This window comes from Felis catus, chromosome B2, assembly GCF_018350175.1.
Source record: "Felis catus isolate Fca126 chromosome B2, F.catus_Fca126_mat1.0, whole genome shotgun sequence".
In the NCBI taxonomy this organism is placed as follows: domain Eukaryota; kingdom Metazoa; phylum Chordata; class Mammalia; order Carnivora; family Felidae; genus Felis; species Felis catus.
This window is the reverse complement of record NC_058372.1, coordinates 141675434-141692062: the sequence shown is the minus strand read 5'-3', so window position 1 is coordinate 141692062 and position 16629 is coordinate 141675434. Positions and strand designations below refer to the sequence as shown.

The following is a 16629-nucleotide window of genomic DNA, read 5'->3' as shown; positions in this document are numbered from 1 at the left end:
CTGAATGCAGGACAACTAGAGTTTGTGTTCGCCAGGATCTGTCTGCCCTGTGAGACCACCAGGGTCCCCAACGTTTAGAAACATCAGGTATAGGGCAGAGTTTCCTTCCCCTGAGATTGTTGCCCTTTCCAGAAATACCTCAGCCTCTTAAAATAGTTTCCTGGAAGTTGTAACTGGAAAACAGTCAGGCCAGGGAAGGTGCTTAATGTTGGGCAAAAGTGAGGCTTGTGGGGAGTCCAGCTGGGAGACAGGGGAGAAATCTCCTCAGCTATGTCTCTGGGTCTTTTCAGTTCTGGTGGTCTTAGGTTCCAATCTTTCAAGGGATGAGCCTTTGAAACATGTCCCTGGCAGTATGTCTACCTTCCTGGATGGCTGCATATCCCCTTTTCTCCCTGTGCTCTTATCTGACTATAGCATTTGATGCTTTGAGGTTCTGATAGCTGCATAGTTAGGAGAGAGAGCTCTTATTCAGAAAATTTGCTGCAGAAATCCAAAGCATAGGACAGAGTTATGACATGTTAAGGTCCATGTTTACAATTTACACGCATGCCCATTTCACACAATGTTACGTATGTGCAGACCTGCTTTCAAGAAAGCATGTTTATGTAGGCATCTGATAAGTGCAAACACTGTTGGTAGTCTACCCAACAGCCACTCTGACATCTTCCTTGCTAACAGAACCCAGATTTTGTCCAGGTGTCCATCTTCTCTGTGTTTCTCATTTCCAACCCTAGACGCCAAATCTTGATAACTCTGGGACAGGTAGTCCCAATGATTGGTTTAGAGCGAATATATGACCAGTTCTGGCCAATGAGACATGTCAGGAAATCCGGAGTCTTCTGGGAAAGGTTTGTTTCTTAAAAAATAGAGAAGAAAGAGACAGCTCCTCGTCCTCCTTGGGACTTTGTGGTAGCTGTTTGTAATCTTGGGATGTGGCGGCCATCTTGTGAAGATGAAGGGAACCAGCCCAAGGGCAAAACTGACCTACTGAGTATGGTAGACTGGAGAGATGTAAATTGCCTGGATTCTTGAGGATTTGGGAGTTGCTGAATTAGTCAGCCCTGAAGCAGCTCTACCCCTGCACTTATCATCAGATTGAATTCCTTTGTTTAGACCATGTTGAGTTTATTTAATATAAAAGCATCTTAAACAATAATCCATACTCAACTATGGTCTCTATTCACAGGGTGCTGTATCCCCTTCCTCCTAGAGCAGTTCTTGTAACCTCCATCTGAGCAGGAGTCCTTCTAAGATTTGGGGAGGGTCTCCATGCCTGGGGCTCACTTAGAAGAACAGAAATACTCGTCAGCACAATTGCCACAGCTGATGGTAACTGCCCGCAGCCCTTAGGTATAGGCTCTGTGTGAGGTCAGTGCCAAACCCTTTGCCTATACCGTCTTATTTAATTATGGAAATGATTCCATGAGGTGGAGACGATATTATTCCCATTTGATAGCCGAGAAAGCCAAGGCCCACAAAAGTGAAGTAATTTTCTCAAAGTCTTAAAGCAGGTGATGAAACTAAGGGTCAAAACAGACTCTGGCCACACCCCTACCCATCACCCTGACCTCTCAACCAATCATGGGAACAGCAGCCAAGCATGGGCAGAGACCTTGTCACCTAATGGTTTCTCAGGATCAGTATGTGAGTTCCCTGGGAGATGCGAAATCTAGATTCTAAAGGTAATTGAGTATCTAAAATTCACTGCTTGACATGAATTCTCCCATGAGTTTTATTTAACCTCTCTGTACTTCAGATTCTCTATTTGTGAGGCTGTGTGTGACAAAGAGACTTTCCACGACCTACTTCCTCAGGATATGAGAAGATACACACGATAATGTACCTAGAAGCATTTTGCAATATTGAGGGGAAAAATACTACAGAAAGCCAGGCCATTGTTAATGTGATTTTAATAACTTCTCTCAACTCTTAGGATGTTGTTAGTACAATGGAACATGATAATTTATTGAAAAGTGGATGTGTTGTTTTGTTGAAATAAAGTAAATTGGGCTTAACAATGTAAAGAGCAAAACTCTTGTTTCATCCTGTATTTATAGGTCCCAGTTCTAGATCTAGGCTGTGTGGATCAAAAGCCAAGCTCTGCCTCTTACCAGCTGTGTGACTGAGGGCAAGTTAGTTAACCTCTCTGAGATTCAGTTTCCTAATAGAAAACAGAGATAATAATAGCACTCATCTGGAGAGTTCTAGGAAGAGTTCTAGGAAGATGGTAACATCCGTCAGTCAGTTGGCACAGTGCCTAGGACATAATAGGGACTCAATAAATCTTAGCTGTTATAACTAATGTTACTTGTTTCATTTCATTAACACTAAGAAGATTCCTATTTTCCGTTAAGTGTGCTCTCTATGGGATTAATAATGTGCATGCTTTGTTTCCAAGTTCAAGGTTACTAAACTTTATATTAAGCCAACTGTTAGCAAGCAATCATGGAGCGTAACAGTTGATGAGGTGTCACTACCTACAAGTCAGCCTTGTCATTTGAAGATAAGCTGAAATGTGCAGCAGTATTGAAATTTGCTGTAAAAGAGTAGTTAAAACAATTATTGCTGGAATTCATGAAAGAAAAGCTTTTCATGATAGGTTTCTTCTTGTACTTAACTGCAAGCTGACTTGAGTGAACAAGGAGCAAACAATCCAGCTGGTCCCACAGCCTGGGGCAGTGACCACTACATTCTGCCCTAAACTGGTGAACCATATTTTAAAGAATGTGGACTGCTCTTATAGGGCTTTATTTGGCCAGTTTTGGTTGACAAATGGACTCTGGGGTTTTTTTTTTTTTTTTTTTTGTGAAAATGACTGTGTGTGTGTGTGTGTGTGTGCGCGCACGCATGCATGTGCACATACGTGCATGCACACACATTTGTCCAATTCTCCCTCACCCTCTGTTGTTCTGTGCTGGGACATTACTTTCTTGTAGGTTGGTCTTTAGTCTGTCTGAAAATTATATTGAAGATAATACCTGGAGGTTGATGCAACATAGTTAAGGGGCTATAAGAGCCTGTTAAATATATAGACCATTTGCGGTGAGGAGGGACAGGCAGGGTGGTAGACCCATAAAGGCACTGGGCCGGAAGTCAGAAGACGGGCGTTCTAGTCTCTGCTCTGCCTGCCACTCAACTACTCAGTGCCAGCCGGGAGTAATCATGATGATATAAAAATAATAACATTTACCATACTGCAGGGGTTAGATTAGTTGCTTTATATACAATCCATCATTTAATTTTCATGACCCCCTCCTCCAATTCACTCTTAAAAGAAAAAGATTTACTTATGATTAAAATAGGTAACTTCAGGCAGGATAAGGACCTCTGAAAATCCCATCTCCATCAAAAGCAAGAGTGATCAAAATCAACATATTCAGAACTCTGAAAACTAACCAAAGGCTTACAACAATACCAGAAGCGTTCACTCAAGAAAAATGTTTGCATCCCAGTTAGAACAGTGATCTTTGTGGAGTTTCAACTGGCCCGATTCCGGCCCTCCTCTCTAGCTCCCAGTAGCTCTGAGAATCAATAGGCTTGCGCTACCCATAAGGCAGTGTGTTATTCCTCCATGACACGGAATGGGGCACTGACGTGTGCGACAATAGGGATGAACCTTAAAACATTATGTCAAGTGCAAGAAGCCAGACACAGAAGACCATCCATTGTGTGATTCCGTTTGTGTGAAATATTTGGAACAGGCAACTCTACAGAGACAAGAAGCAGATGGCTGGACGCAGGGGCTGAGGGTGAGGAATAATCGGAATGACTGTCGGGTGTGGGGTTACTTTTTTGGGATGATGAAAATGCTCTGAAATTGACAGTGGTGATGGCTGCAGACCTTGTGAATGTACTAAAGATACTGAATTATATACATTTTTAAAGGGTGCATTTTATGATATGTAAATTATATCTTAACAAAGTTGCTATAAAATAAAATGAATAAAATAAAATAAAATAAGAGAAAATAGGTAATTCATGTCTGTGGTTGGAAAGGAATCAAACAATCCACAAGCGTTTAGAATAAAAGGTATACCTCCTTCCATTCCTGTCCCTTAGCCCGTAGGTACCTCTCTCCCATGTGTTATTGTGAGTCCTTTCTGAGATTTTTTAATGCATTCCCAAGCATGTAAATACACGTATACTCACATTTGTACATAAATGGTAGCATACTATACATTCTCCTCATGCCCTTGCTTTTTCTTTTCTTTTTTCTTAAATGTTTATTGATCTATTTTTGAGAGAGAGAGTGGAGGAGGGGCAGAGGGAGACAGAGAATCCCAAGCAGGCTCTGTGCTGTCAGCCCAGAGCCCAGTCTGGGACTCGATCCCACAACTGTGAGATCATGACCTGAGCTGTAATCAAGTGTCAGATGCTTAACTGACTGAGCCACCCAGGTGTCCCAGGCCCTTGTTTTTGCATTTAAACATCAATATAGTACATATGAATATACTTCATTTAAAGTACATATTCATTTAGTACATATGAATATACTTCATTTAAAAAAATTGCTACAAAGCATGTTTTTGTATGGATGTGCTGTAATTTGTGTATTCTGTTCCCTAATGATGCATACATTTAGGTTGTCCCCAGTCTTATATTGTTAAACATATACAGGATCAATGGATTTATGTATTTCCGATTTTGATAGATATTGCCAGTGGCTATGCCACCACAATTGCTTTTTTCTCATTGGCCAGAAGTCATAAAGCAATCGTAAATCACAAAGCAATATTTAGCTGCAGTAGAAGCCTGGAAATACATTCTTTATTCTTAGTGGCAGTATGCCTTGTTGAAAATTTAATTGCAGTGGAATAAAGAAGACCAGATATAGAGGGTAAGAAACAGATCTTCCTTGAAACTTTAACTTCTGTGACTTTATAAAACACTCTCTGGGGACGCCTGGGTTGGTTAAGTGCCCAGCTTCGGCTCAGGTCATGATCTCGCAGCTCGTGGGTACGAGCCCTGCATCGGGCTCTGCTCTGACAGCTCAGAGCTTAGAGTCTGCTTTGGATTCTGTCTCCCTCTCTCTCTGCCCCTCTCCCGCTTGTGCTCTCTCTCTCTCTCTCTCTCTCTCTCTCTCCTTCTCTCTTTCAAAAATAACGTTAAAAAAATAAAATAAAATAAACACTCTCTGTGTCCTCTTCCTACTGTCTATGTGATGTCTTGAGTCTCCCTTGAGGAGGGACCCTCTGCTTCTACCCTTTCCTTGCTGCTGGTGTTCCCAGGGCTGGATCTTGGCTTCTCACTGTACATACTCTCGTTGGGCAACCCGTGCATCCCACTGACTCAGCTGCCATTCGCATGCTGACGACTCCCTAATCTATGCCTCTGCCCCGTGCCCGGGCGGCACTGCTATAGTTCTCTACCATCTGGCATCTTCCTAACCATGACCAGAACCATCCCAGACCTATTACTTTTCAGTCTGCTTTTGAAATCAAGGTTTTGCTCTCTCTAAATCTGAGCTGGGATTCACTGGATTTAGGTGAAATTCTTGATCCCCAAATCTCAGGTGAACCTGGATCCCTCTCAAGACTTTTCAAAGGTTGGTGGGTTGGTGCTTATCAAGGTCCTTGATGGAAGTGACATTTCTAAGGCAAACGTCTTCAAACTGGTGATGAAATTCTCATATGCAGGTTTGCCTGAGTGAGGTTCCCTTTACTTACTATGGAATGGGTTACTTGGGGGTGATGGTGGGGGGTTGCTGGATCTGGAGAGAGTCGTGAAGGTGTTTTCCAGAGAGGGATGCTTACCGTGTGTCACCCTTAGATTTCCCTGTGGACCTCAGCCTGGGACCTTACATCTCATACCCCCATGATGCAGACAGGTGCCATGTGTAAATAAATTCTGAGACGACAAGCTAGATTGCTCGGTTTCCTCTGTGACACCATCCAGGAGAGGGTGGAGTCTATGACCCTGGAGGGAAGCCCCCGAGCTAAGAGCCTACTATCTACTGGACAGCTCCGCGGGGCTGTCTCTTGGGATCTGGGTAGGACTCTTATCCGAACTCATGCTGCCCCTTGCCTGGCTGCCTGGGGAACCTCGCTCAGCCATGAAAGCTGAGCTCCAGTGCGGTCTGAGGCCTCTCCTGACCCCTCAAGGAGAATTTGGCCAGCTCTTCCTTTAAGCTCTCACACTGATGCCGTCCATTCTTCTACCACCTGCACCCCATCCCCGTCCAAAGAAGGCATAATATGACTCTTGTTTTCTTCTTCCTTGTCTTTTATGTTGCTTTATTTTATTTGGGTGTCTTGGTTAGATAGTAACTTCTCCATTTCGAACAGACTTTGTGCATACCTTTCGTTGTGGATCCTGGGAGATCAATTCCTATCGTGAACAGTGTATAATGTACTTTGGCTGAAACCACCTGATCAGTGAGCTGTGAGTTCCCCTGTTCTTGTTTTTACTGAATCTTAGCCTTCTCTCCAGGTTGAAGCCTGCCTTTTGCCCAGGCCTTGAGCTTCTGACCCGAACTCCCATGAACCTGGTATGATGTCGGAAATAATAGCTGTCTGAGGAGGTGAGTGTGCTCAGAAGCCATCTAGTACATTCTCTGTTGCCAGTAGAATGAGTATGGAACTAGCAATTAGAAGACTTAACGTTTGGTCCTGACTGTGCCTCTTAGCTGTGCGTAGAGAAATCACTTTACGTGGCTGGTGGTTTATTTCACCTCTAAAGAGATATTACTTCACAGGGCTTTTGTTGGCACAGTGTTTAGTCCATTAGACTCTACCAGCACAGTGCTTAGGGCCTCTATGATGCTTCAAAGTCAAAATTATTAAGAATTTAACTGGGGCACCTGGGTGGCTAAGTCAGTTGAGCATACAACTTCTGCTCAGGTCGTGATCTCACCGTTCGTGGGTTTGAGCCCTCTTGTCAGGCTCACTGCTGTCAGTGCAGAGCCCACTTCGGATCCTCTGTCACCCTCTCTCCCTGCCTCTTCCCCATTTGCACTCTCTTTTTCAAAAATAAATAAACATTTAAAAAATTAATAATAATTTAACTAAATGCCTGAAAAATGTAACATAAGACCCACTCCTTTTGTTATTAAACTGTGTTATTTATTTTTTATTTATAATTTTTAAAAATGTTTATTTATTTTTGAGCAAGAGAGAGCAGACAGACGGTGAGCAGGGGAGAGAGAGAGAGAGAGAGGGAGATACAGAATCTGAGGCAGGCTCCAGGCTCTGAGCTGTCAGCACAGAGCTAGACACAGGGCTTGAACTCATGGACCGTGAGACCATGACCTGAGCTGAAGTTGGACGCTTCACCAACCGTGCCACCCAGATGCCCCTAAACTTAGTATTTTTGAGACTTTCATTCTGTTAGAAAATGATTTGTGGATTACATTTCTTTTTTTCACTTTGCAAAAATTCCTGAGTATCTATATAATCTCCAGGAAATGACTGCTGGCCCTAAATTAAATAACTTACTTAAGCAAAACAAAACATTTCAAAGTAACATGCTAATATTCTGTTTCAGATGGGATGTGGGTGCCATTTCAGTATGTTTGCTGTGATGTGGGGGTCAAGGAAGTCAGAGTCCTAGAGCTTGGGGAGATCTTAAAATGGCCCTGGCTGTGAGGATCAAGGGCTTTACACATGTACCTGGTGAATTACAGAAAAATGCATTAACTATTCCGAAAACTCTATAGAACAAATGTCATTGTCCCAAGAGGCCACCAGCCAGGAAACTCTGGGAAAACAGTGGTTCTGAATTCCACTGGATCATTCAAACTGCTGGGGAAGAGTATCAGGTGGGTGCCTGAGAATGGCTCTTTTAACCAGCCCTCCAAGTGATGCTGGCAACTGGGTAGATTTGGGAACCACTGGACTATAATCAGAGCTCCTTCCATCTCATTTCATTTCATTTTGCCCTTGGTTTTCCCTTTTGGAAAAGAACGGCTGATCATCCTCCTCTCCACATTTCTTCATGAACGTGGCTGCTGCCAGTCTTTCTTAGCCAGGCAGGATGAGCCCAAGGCCATTCACAGCACAATCAAACATGGCTTTGTCTTCGGCCCTTTCCTTCTCAAACCTCTCCCCCTCTGTAAGAGCTTACATCCCAACACCCCCTCTTCACCTCCTGCCGAATCTTATCCTTTGCACTGTCCTTGAACTTCCTTCTCAACTGTCAGATGCTGGCTGGAACATTTTTCTCTTCCCTGCTCTTTTGTTCCAAGTCAGCTTCTGCAAAATGTTTTCTGTTCCAGTTGTGCAATAATGGGGCCATAGCAGGGATGTCCGGGTGAGAGTGTTATAATCGCAGGAGGCCAGAAGACCGGAAATAGGAAATAAACAGTGTTACATCCTCCTGAGACCAGCTGCAGGGCCAAAGTGGTTGGGGTGGGAGAGGGAGCAGGGGAAGAGAGACGTTCACCTTTGCTCTTCTGGGCATATTACCTTTCCTGGGGCAGGAAGTCAGTTGAACAGACAGAACTCTAGAGCCAGAATCTTTGCTCATCCAGGCTGGAGGCTGGAAGGATGTTGTCTGCTGGAAACGTGACACTTGGTCATTTTAGTAAGTGTCTTATTTTGGCTGCAAAGGTAGAGGTGGTGCCTTCCTTCCTGGGGAGGGGGTTTTCCGCCCTCCTTGACGTTGGCATGCTTGGTTAATTTGTGCAAGGAGAACGCCACCAGAATTATTCAGCATTTGCCGACAGGCTCACGCCCGACCTCAAACCCTGCAGATTTCACTATTTTTAGTGGAATGCAGCTAATTATAGACAGATAATTATAATTAAGATGAATGTTCTTGTTGTGTGAGATACTTGTTGCGCTCCGATGTCACCTCTTAACGGCACAGTAACACATCGCCAGCAGCGAGCTGCCGTGTTTCTCCAGGTGCGTCAGCGATTCATTGGCAACAGAATTACGCTGGGGATGGCTGTTGAGAATGCAGATTACTGGGCTCAGATGCACGCAATCAGAATTTCTAGGGTGAGAGGGCTGAGAATCTGTATGCTTAGCATAGACTCTCCAGTGATTCTGAAGAATTCCAACGTTGAAGAGTCATTGATTAGTCGAAACCTATTATGTACTAGGGACTCTTCTGATTAGCCAAATCCTTGGGGCACCTGGGTGGCTCAGTCAGTTGGGCATCTGGACTCTTGATTTTGGCTCAGGTCATGATCTCACGGTTTATGGGACTGAGCCCTGTGTTGGGCTCTGGGCTGACAGCACAGAACCTGCTTGGGATTGTCTCTCTTCTGTCTCTCATTGCCCCTCGCTGGCTCACACTCCCTCTCTTTCTCAAAATAAATAAATAAATAAGCATTAAAAAGAAAAAGAAAAAAATCCTCACAACAATCTTATGAAGTAGATACTCTTATCTCCACTTTTACAGTGAAGCTTAGAGAAGCTGATGATATTTCTAACATCACACAGATAGGAAATAGCAAAGCCCTGAATCAAACTCAGGTCCATCTAGTACAAACGCCTGTACCCTTTCCCAACTGACCCATGGAAGTGGCCTGTGACATTTGTGGTAGCTGAGGTAGCACCGAATGGGTGCGGGAGAGCCCCTGACAGAGGCCCTAACTTTGTGGGGAACCCATGGTACTTGTGAATTTTCTTCTTCAACGATTGTTGGATTTATTCTCCTTTTGACTGTGGGGGGCTCACAGCTCCTAGGAGTCCATACTCCCTACTGGACTGGGTGTTTGGCTGACACTGGACACCCATCTTTTTGGAAACTGATGATTAGAAGCAGTGTGGCAGGTGCTATTGGGAACCTATCCGATATCCATTTGCTCCCCTCCCTGTATTGGGTGACTGTGCTTCAGGAGGGACAGAGCCTTGCTGTCACCCCTCGCATGTGATCCTCAGTTAGCCAGATTATATGGGGAGTTCTTGTCCACTTGCTGGGGCCTCAGCTATGGGCAACTGACCCCATTCAATGAAGATGTGAGAGACAGTCTGTTGGGAGGTTTCTGAGAGCAACTCCTTATGGGAAGCCGTCCAAGCTGTTCCATAGGAAGAAGCCAGGCTAACAGTGCACAACTCCAGACATCGCCAGTGTGTTGGAATCCACATGGACTGAGCCCCCTTGGAATTGCAGAGGGATACTGGTCACACAGAAAGCAGGGTGAAGGACCCCCTGCCGTCTGTCACCACAGACACACATGGAAAGGATTTCACCTTCACCCACTGACACTTGAGCCACCGGTATTTCCAATCCCACGTTTACCTGTTAAAATCAGCTGAATAAAGATTTTAAAACACAGAACTGTCCAGGCACAAGAGGCTTTCTGGTTAAAGCATGTGGCTCCCTGTTGAACAAAAGCCCAACTCTAGTGTCTCCTGAAGTTAGTTTATGCTGAAGCTCTCACAAGAGGATAAACATCCTCGGTTTGGAATCTTGGGGAGGATCAGGCGGGATCTTGGCTGCCCAGGACTCACTTTATCTTTGGCAGCTTTGACAGAGCAGTTCCAGGCCACAGAGGCCCTGAGGGAGAGGCCAGGCCCTGGCTGAGCCAGCCTCTGCTGGCAAAGCACTGGCTTCCGCCTCCAGGTTTCGAAGCTTCAGCTATCAGCTTTCTTCCTCTCCTTTTGGCCTTTAATTGTTAACTTCCTCAGGATGTTCCTCTTGAAACGCCAGCTTCCTCCTCGTCAGGCACCCTCTGCCAGTTTGTCAGGACAAGAGAATTCGGATTCTCTGCCCGTCCTGGCTCCAAAGCAAGAAGTTTCCCAACCCCGTTTACCCTCAGCTTCCTGTCAGGCCTCAGCCAAAGCTCTGTAGTTTTCTTAGCCTGAACCCAGGTTTCAACATAATACAATATAGCAGCAAACAATTTTAAATGGTTTCTAAAAATACAAATTTCCTCCTTAATTAGTGCAATTACACATACGCAGTGAAGAAGTCATCAAAGAGCACCATGCAAAAAATAAATCCCAAACCAAAGTAATCCTGATGCCCGGAGAGGACTCCTGCTGAGTATTTATTTTCTACCTCCTTCGTTTAATGTTATTATCACTATGATGATTGTTATTCCTTATGTCACGACTATGATCGTCATGACCATCGTTGTTATTCATCATTATTTCTATGAGTATCACTCTTATCATGGATAGTCACGAGATTGCTGTTGTGCAACATTGAATAGAGTGTCTCTATTCACAAATGGCGTCTGATTAAACAAAGATGATTCAGAGAGTTCCCCTAAAGACACAGATACATATCACCAATCCCTGGCTGTCACTCTGACCTTCTCTTTGAAGTTTGAGACTTCAAAATATTCCAGTCCCTCCAGAGGCAGGGACCACCACACACTTGCAGAAGATACTTGGGGAGGGTGCCTGTCCCTTCTGGAGCCTATGGAAACATTTAGAAGCTTCCCCTCCTGATCCTCCCAGCCATGTGTATAGGCCTGCAAGCTGCAGCCAGGGCGTCCCAGGATAAACCCGTCCAACACCAAGTTTTCTGAGTCAATTTGGGGCCTGGAAACTGTTCCTGAGGGCCTGAAGAGGTTGTGAATGGCGTCCTTGACCCTCCTGAGGCTCTTTTTTTTTTCTACATAGACTTGGAGGCAAGAGACCACTATTTGCTACCGAGAATGCCAGAGGATGGTTTTACCCTCTATCACAGCCTCCAAATTTTTTTCTAAGTCGATTTAGAAACCTGGGAGCAGCACTGTCCATGGACATGTGCACAGAGGGTCTCCTAAGACTGTCTGAGCCTTGTGAGATAGAATCTCCAAGTCCCCTCAGGTGGCCACAGAGGGCTGGAACTCTACTACAAGGCATAGAGAGGGCCTGTGCCCACTTGACCAACCTCAGAAGTTTCTTAGTTCTCTGAGGAAACCCTGGAATGTCTGATGGCTGGAAAACACCGAGGATAATGCCCTCTAACAGCTCTGGCTGTCCCATGGAGACATGGGAACGAAGACATCCCCACCACGACAGGCCCAGGAAGACCAGATGGCAACAAGGTTTTATTTTTAAAAAGGTTTGTTTTAGAACAGAATAGCAGTTTCGTATGCCCTCTACAATGAATACTTTTCTTTTTTTGGTTAGCCAGCATGAGTGCCCACTTTTCGGAAAACGCACTGAGAGTTCCTTTGGGTAACAAGGTCTGACCCACTCTCAGAACTAAAAGTTACAAATAGGGGGCACCTGGGTGGCTCAGTTGGTTAAGCATCCAACTCTTGATTTCAGTTCAGGTCATGATCTCACAGTTCATGGGTTCAAGCCCCACATGGGGCTCTATGTGGACACTGTGGAGCCTGCTTGGGATTCTCCCTCTGTCTTTCTCTACCCCTCTCCTTCTCTCTCTCTCTCTCTCTCTCTCTCTCTCTCTCTCTCTCTCTCTCTCTCAAAAATAAATGAATAAACATTAAAAAAAATAAAAATGAAAGTCCCAGGGATCACATGTGACTAGATTGCCATCCATAGGACCTAGATATCCCTTATGAAACCCAGTTGGGATACCAGTTGAAAGTAAATACATTTACGCACAAGACATGGCAAGAACATCTCTATAAGCAGGGAATGACATTCTCTCTGGATTCCAGCAAGAGATCTAACAGAAGCTTGCACTTAGAAGAGAGATTAAGTACAATCCAAGGGATTTGGATTGAACAGGGCATCATTCCAAAGTTTCACTACTTGATCTGAGCAGGTGCCCTCCAGGAGGTCACACTTACTCTTTTCACAAGTAGTAACTCATTCTGACAAACATCTTCTTAAAACATATTATAAATTTAATATGGAAACCCATCTAGTATTAAATAATAACCAAGCTCTTTACATGGTTGAAGAGACATGTTCTTCACTATAATAAGCAGGTAGTCATTGGAACCAAGAGCAACTCAGATCATGGTTTCCACCCCTTGCTTCTTAGGAAAAGAATCTTCCTTCCTTTCTTTTCTTTTAATGTTAATTTATTTATTGAGAGAGAGAGAGAGAGAGAGGACAAGGAGAGGATGGGCAGAGAGAGAGAGAGAGAGAGGGGAGAGAGAGAATCACAAGTAGATTCTGCACTGTTAGCACAGAGTCTGATGTGGGACATGATCTCATGAACCTTGACATGATGAGCTGAGCTGAAATCAAGGGTCGGCCACTTAACAGACTGAGTCACCCAGGTACCCCAAACCTTCTTTCCTTTCTACAGTAACACCTAATTATTGGAGAAAAATTTTGAAAATACTGATAAGTAAAAGGAAAATGAAAATCAGCCACTAGCCCTCTATCCAGTGGTAACCACTATTGATAATTTGCCTTATATCCCTCCATTAAAAAACAAGTTTTACTGAGATATAATTCACATGAAGTGGACTCATTTAAGATGTACAGTTCAAATGCTTTCAGTATTTTCTCAGAGTTGTGTAGCCATCAATCAATTTTAGAATATTTCTATTACTCCGAAAAGAAACCCTGTACCCCTTAGCTTTCACCTCTCAAATTTCCACCTCCACTCCAGTCCTAGGCAACCATGAAGCTACCTTGTGTCTCTGTAGATTTGCCTATTCTGGATGTTTCATATAAATGGAATCATACGTGATGTGCTCCTTTGTAACTGTCTTCTTTCACTTAGCTTCATGTGCCTGGGGTTTATCCATATTGTAGCATGGGGCTGGGGTAGACTGGCTACGCTTAGAAAGACCTTCTCATTCTGTATTAAAAGAATTGATTACATTTTATTTTAATTCTTTTGTGGTATATATTTTTTAATGTTTAAAGCTTTGCTTTGGATTTTACTTTGACAGAAGTTAAGAAGTGACTTGGGAATGTGACTTTGAATTTCCTTACTCTCTTTAATTCTTCACTGATGGGAATTCTATCTTTATCATATTCTAAATCCCAGTATATATATCAACACTCTGTACCATCTCTTTAAGAGTCTCCAGTTCAAAATTAGAAAGGCAAAGCAGGGAAGGATTTTGCATAGTGTCTTGTAGGCTGGGATTTGAACCTACGTCCTTCTTCAGCAGGATGCCCTTGACTTTGAAGCTAGATTGCTCAAGACTCAGTGAACATGGGAGCAACTGAAAATTTTAACCTCCATCAGGTTTGTAATAGAGCATTTTAAAGAAATCACCTTTGGAGGAGGTGTGAAGAGATAGGCAAGAGGATATAGTATCAACACCTTCATCTCCTTCACCAGGAAAAATACCCAGGGGCACAGTTGAACATTTGTTTCTAGAATTCCTGGTGAACAAGCAGAAAGATCTTTAAAACCTGCTTGATGCCTAGTGTCATCTGTGCCTTCCTTAGAACATTAAGTGGCTCTGGGGGAGACAACTGGGGTCCCTTTCAGAAGAAACTGTACTGCTTGCTGTAAATAGCAATACAACATTCTAAGCGAATCTTGGCAAATCCGTGCCTCTGGGACTGGAGCAAGGAATTATCAGTACAATCTAACCTTGAGGGAAAAAAGGCAATATTGCTTCTGAGCTATGCCATGATGTCATATTTGCTGTGGAGAACAGATACTATCATGAATGTACTATATCCTGAAAATGCTTAAAAAACAATTTTTGCAAAGGCAAAGGTGGAACTTTATTTCGGATACAGGTTAAAGCAGCTAAAACATGTCATATTGACAGACTCTTGTCTCTGAACTCTTACCACTCATTGTTCATGCCACCAATTTAAGAATCAATTATGTTTAACCTCATGTCAGCTGGAGGTGACCCTGTACTTTAAGTTTTGAGCAAAACTAACTTGTCTCCCCTCCCATGTATACTTGGAGACCTAGTAGTCCTTTCAGACCCTGGGGAATTCACAGAGAGGACCATATGTACTACATTTCCCCTGGTTACCTCCAGCTTTGAAATCCTGATTCTACAAAATCAGTTCTGTTCATGAAACATCTCTTCATCCCAACTTGTGTCTCACTGCCCTAACTGGCCATGACTTTGATAGCTTCATTTTCTAAAATGCCATCATCCAAGGCTGTGTATGTAGCTGACTTTTACTGACAGTTTGAGGCCATGGAGAGGTTTATATCATAGCATCTGAATTTAAATCCAAAGTTAAACCTGAATTAAATCTAAAACTGAATTAGCAGATCCTTGATCCTTGCTTTGGCATTTTGTCCCATTTTGTCAAGAGTTTTTGTCTCATTGTCCATATTTCTGCCTGCTTCTGTGCTGTCTTGTCTTGTCTTGTCTCTCTCTCCCCTGACCCTCTCCCCTTTCTTACTTTATTTCTCTCCACCATAATCAAATTTCTCTTAACCTCTTTATGTGGAGCACTTTGGCTCCCTTGCATTCATTACTTTTCTTCCAGACAAACTATTGAAGACTCACCTCCCAACTAGACTGACCTATCGAGGTATTAAAACAATTTTTTAAGTTTATTTTATTTTTGAGAGAGAGAGAGAGAGCAAGCAGAGGAGGGGCAGAGACAGAGGGAGAGAGAGAATCCCAAGCAGGATCCACACTGTCAGCATGGAGCCCGATGTGGGGCTCAAACTCACAAATCGTGAGATCATGACCTGAGCCGAAACAGAGTTGGATGCTTAATCAAGTGAGCTACCCAGGCACCCCAAGGTATTTTTGACAACAAAGGCAATTCTTTTCATAAGTGGAACTTCATTCCACTGTTAGCTGGTAAATAACATTTTATTGGATACACGTACAATTCCTGGAGAAAGCAAGGTTATGATACTTCTGAATTTTATTTAACTCCTGTGTTTAAAAAAAATACATAGTTTAGTTAAATAGTGAGGTAGGGTGAGGAATAGCTCCTGTTCCTGTAAGCCAGACTAGAAAAACTCATGATATCCTGGGCATTGGGTGGGGTACTCAGCAGGGTCTTGCCTCAATATTGTGAACAATGAGCCCTAGATTAAACACGGCCATACTTCACTTAACAGATCTTAAAAACAAGACAGAACGAATCAAACTGTTCCCAAGTAACTTACCTTGCCAAGAACAAATTCAAGAATATCTATGGGAATATAAAAATATCCAGTATTGGGGCACCTGGGTGGCTCAGTAGGTTAAGTGGCCGACCTCGGCTCAGGTCATGATCTCACGGTCCGTGAGTTCAGGCCCCGCGTCAGGCTCTGTGCTGACAGCTCAGAGCCTGGAGCCTGTTTCAGATTATGTGTCTCCCTCTCTCTGACCCTCCCCCCTTCATGCTCTGTCTTTCTCTGTCTCAAAAATAAATAAACGTTAAAAAAAAATTTAAAAATAAATAAATAAATAAAAATATCCAGTATTCAACAAGGTAAAATTCATAATTTCTCACTATATATACTGTTGGAAATCACATAATAATACTTCTGATATAACCTCCTGGTTGAAATAGTCAAAAGCCTACTCAGATTCAAGGTATATAGACTCCATTTCTAATGGGAAGAGTGTCAAAGAATTTCGAGGCCATACTCCAACAGTACCACATAACCCAAAAACCTGTGTATTAAAACAACAACTATTTGTTTAACTCATGATTCTGCTGGTCAGTTTGTGTTGTCTGAGATAGGCTTAGCTGATCTTGGTGGGATTCACTGACACATTTGTGCTCAGTCAGCAGGTTGACTGGGGGTTGGCTGGTTTATGATGACCTTGGTAGAATGGCTAAGATGCCTGGGGCTTCTCTCCATGTGGTTTCTGATCCTCTAGTAGACTATCCTGGGCTTTCTATATGGTGGCCTCATTGTTCCAAGGCAGCAAAAAAGCAA

General features: G+C 43.4%; 1 protein-coding gene across 3 annotated transcripts in view; it reads right to left on the bottom strand.

Moving 5' to 3' along the window:
- ZDHHC14 (zinc finger DHHC-type palmitoyltransferase 14) overlaps window positions 1–16629 on the bottom strand; it is a 358275-nt gene that overhangs the window by 22228 nt on the left and 319418 nt on the right. The gene's annotated exons all lie outside the window — the stretch shown is intronic.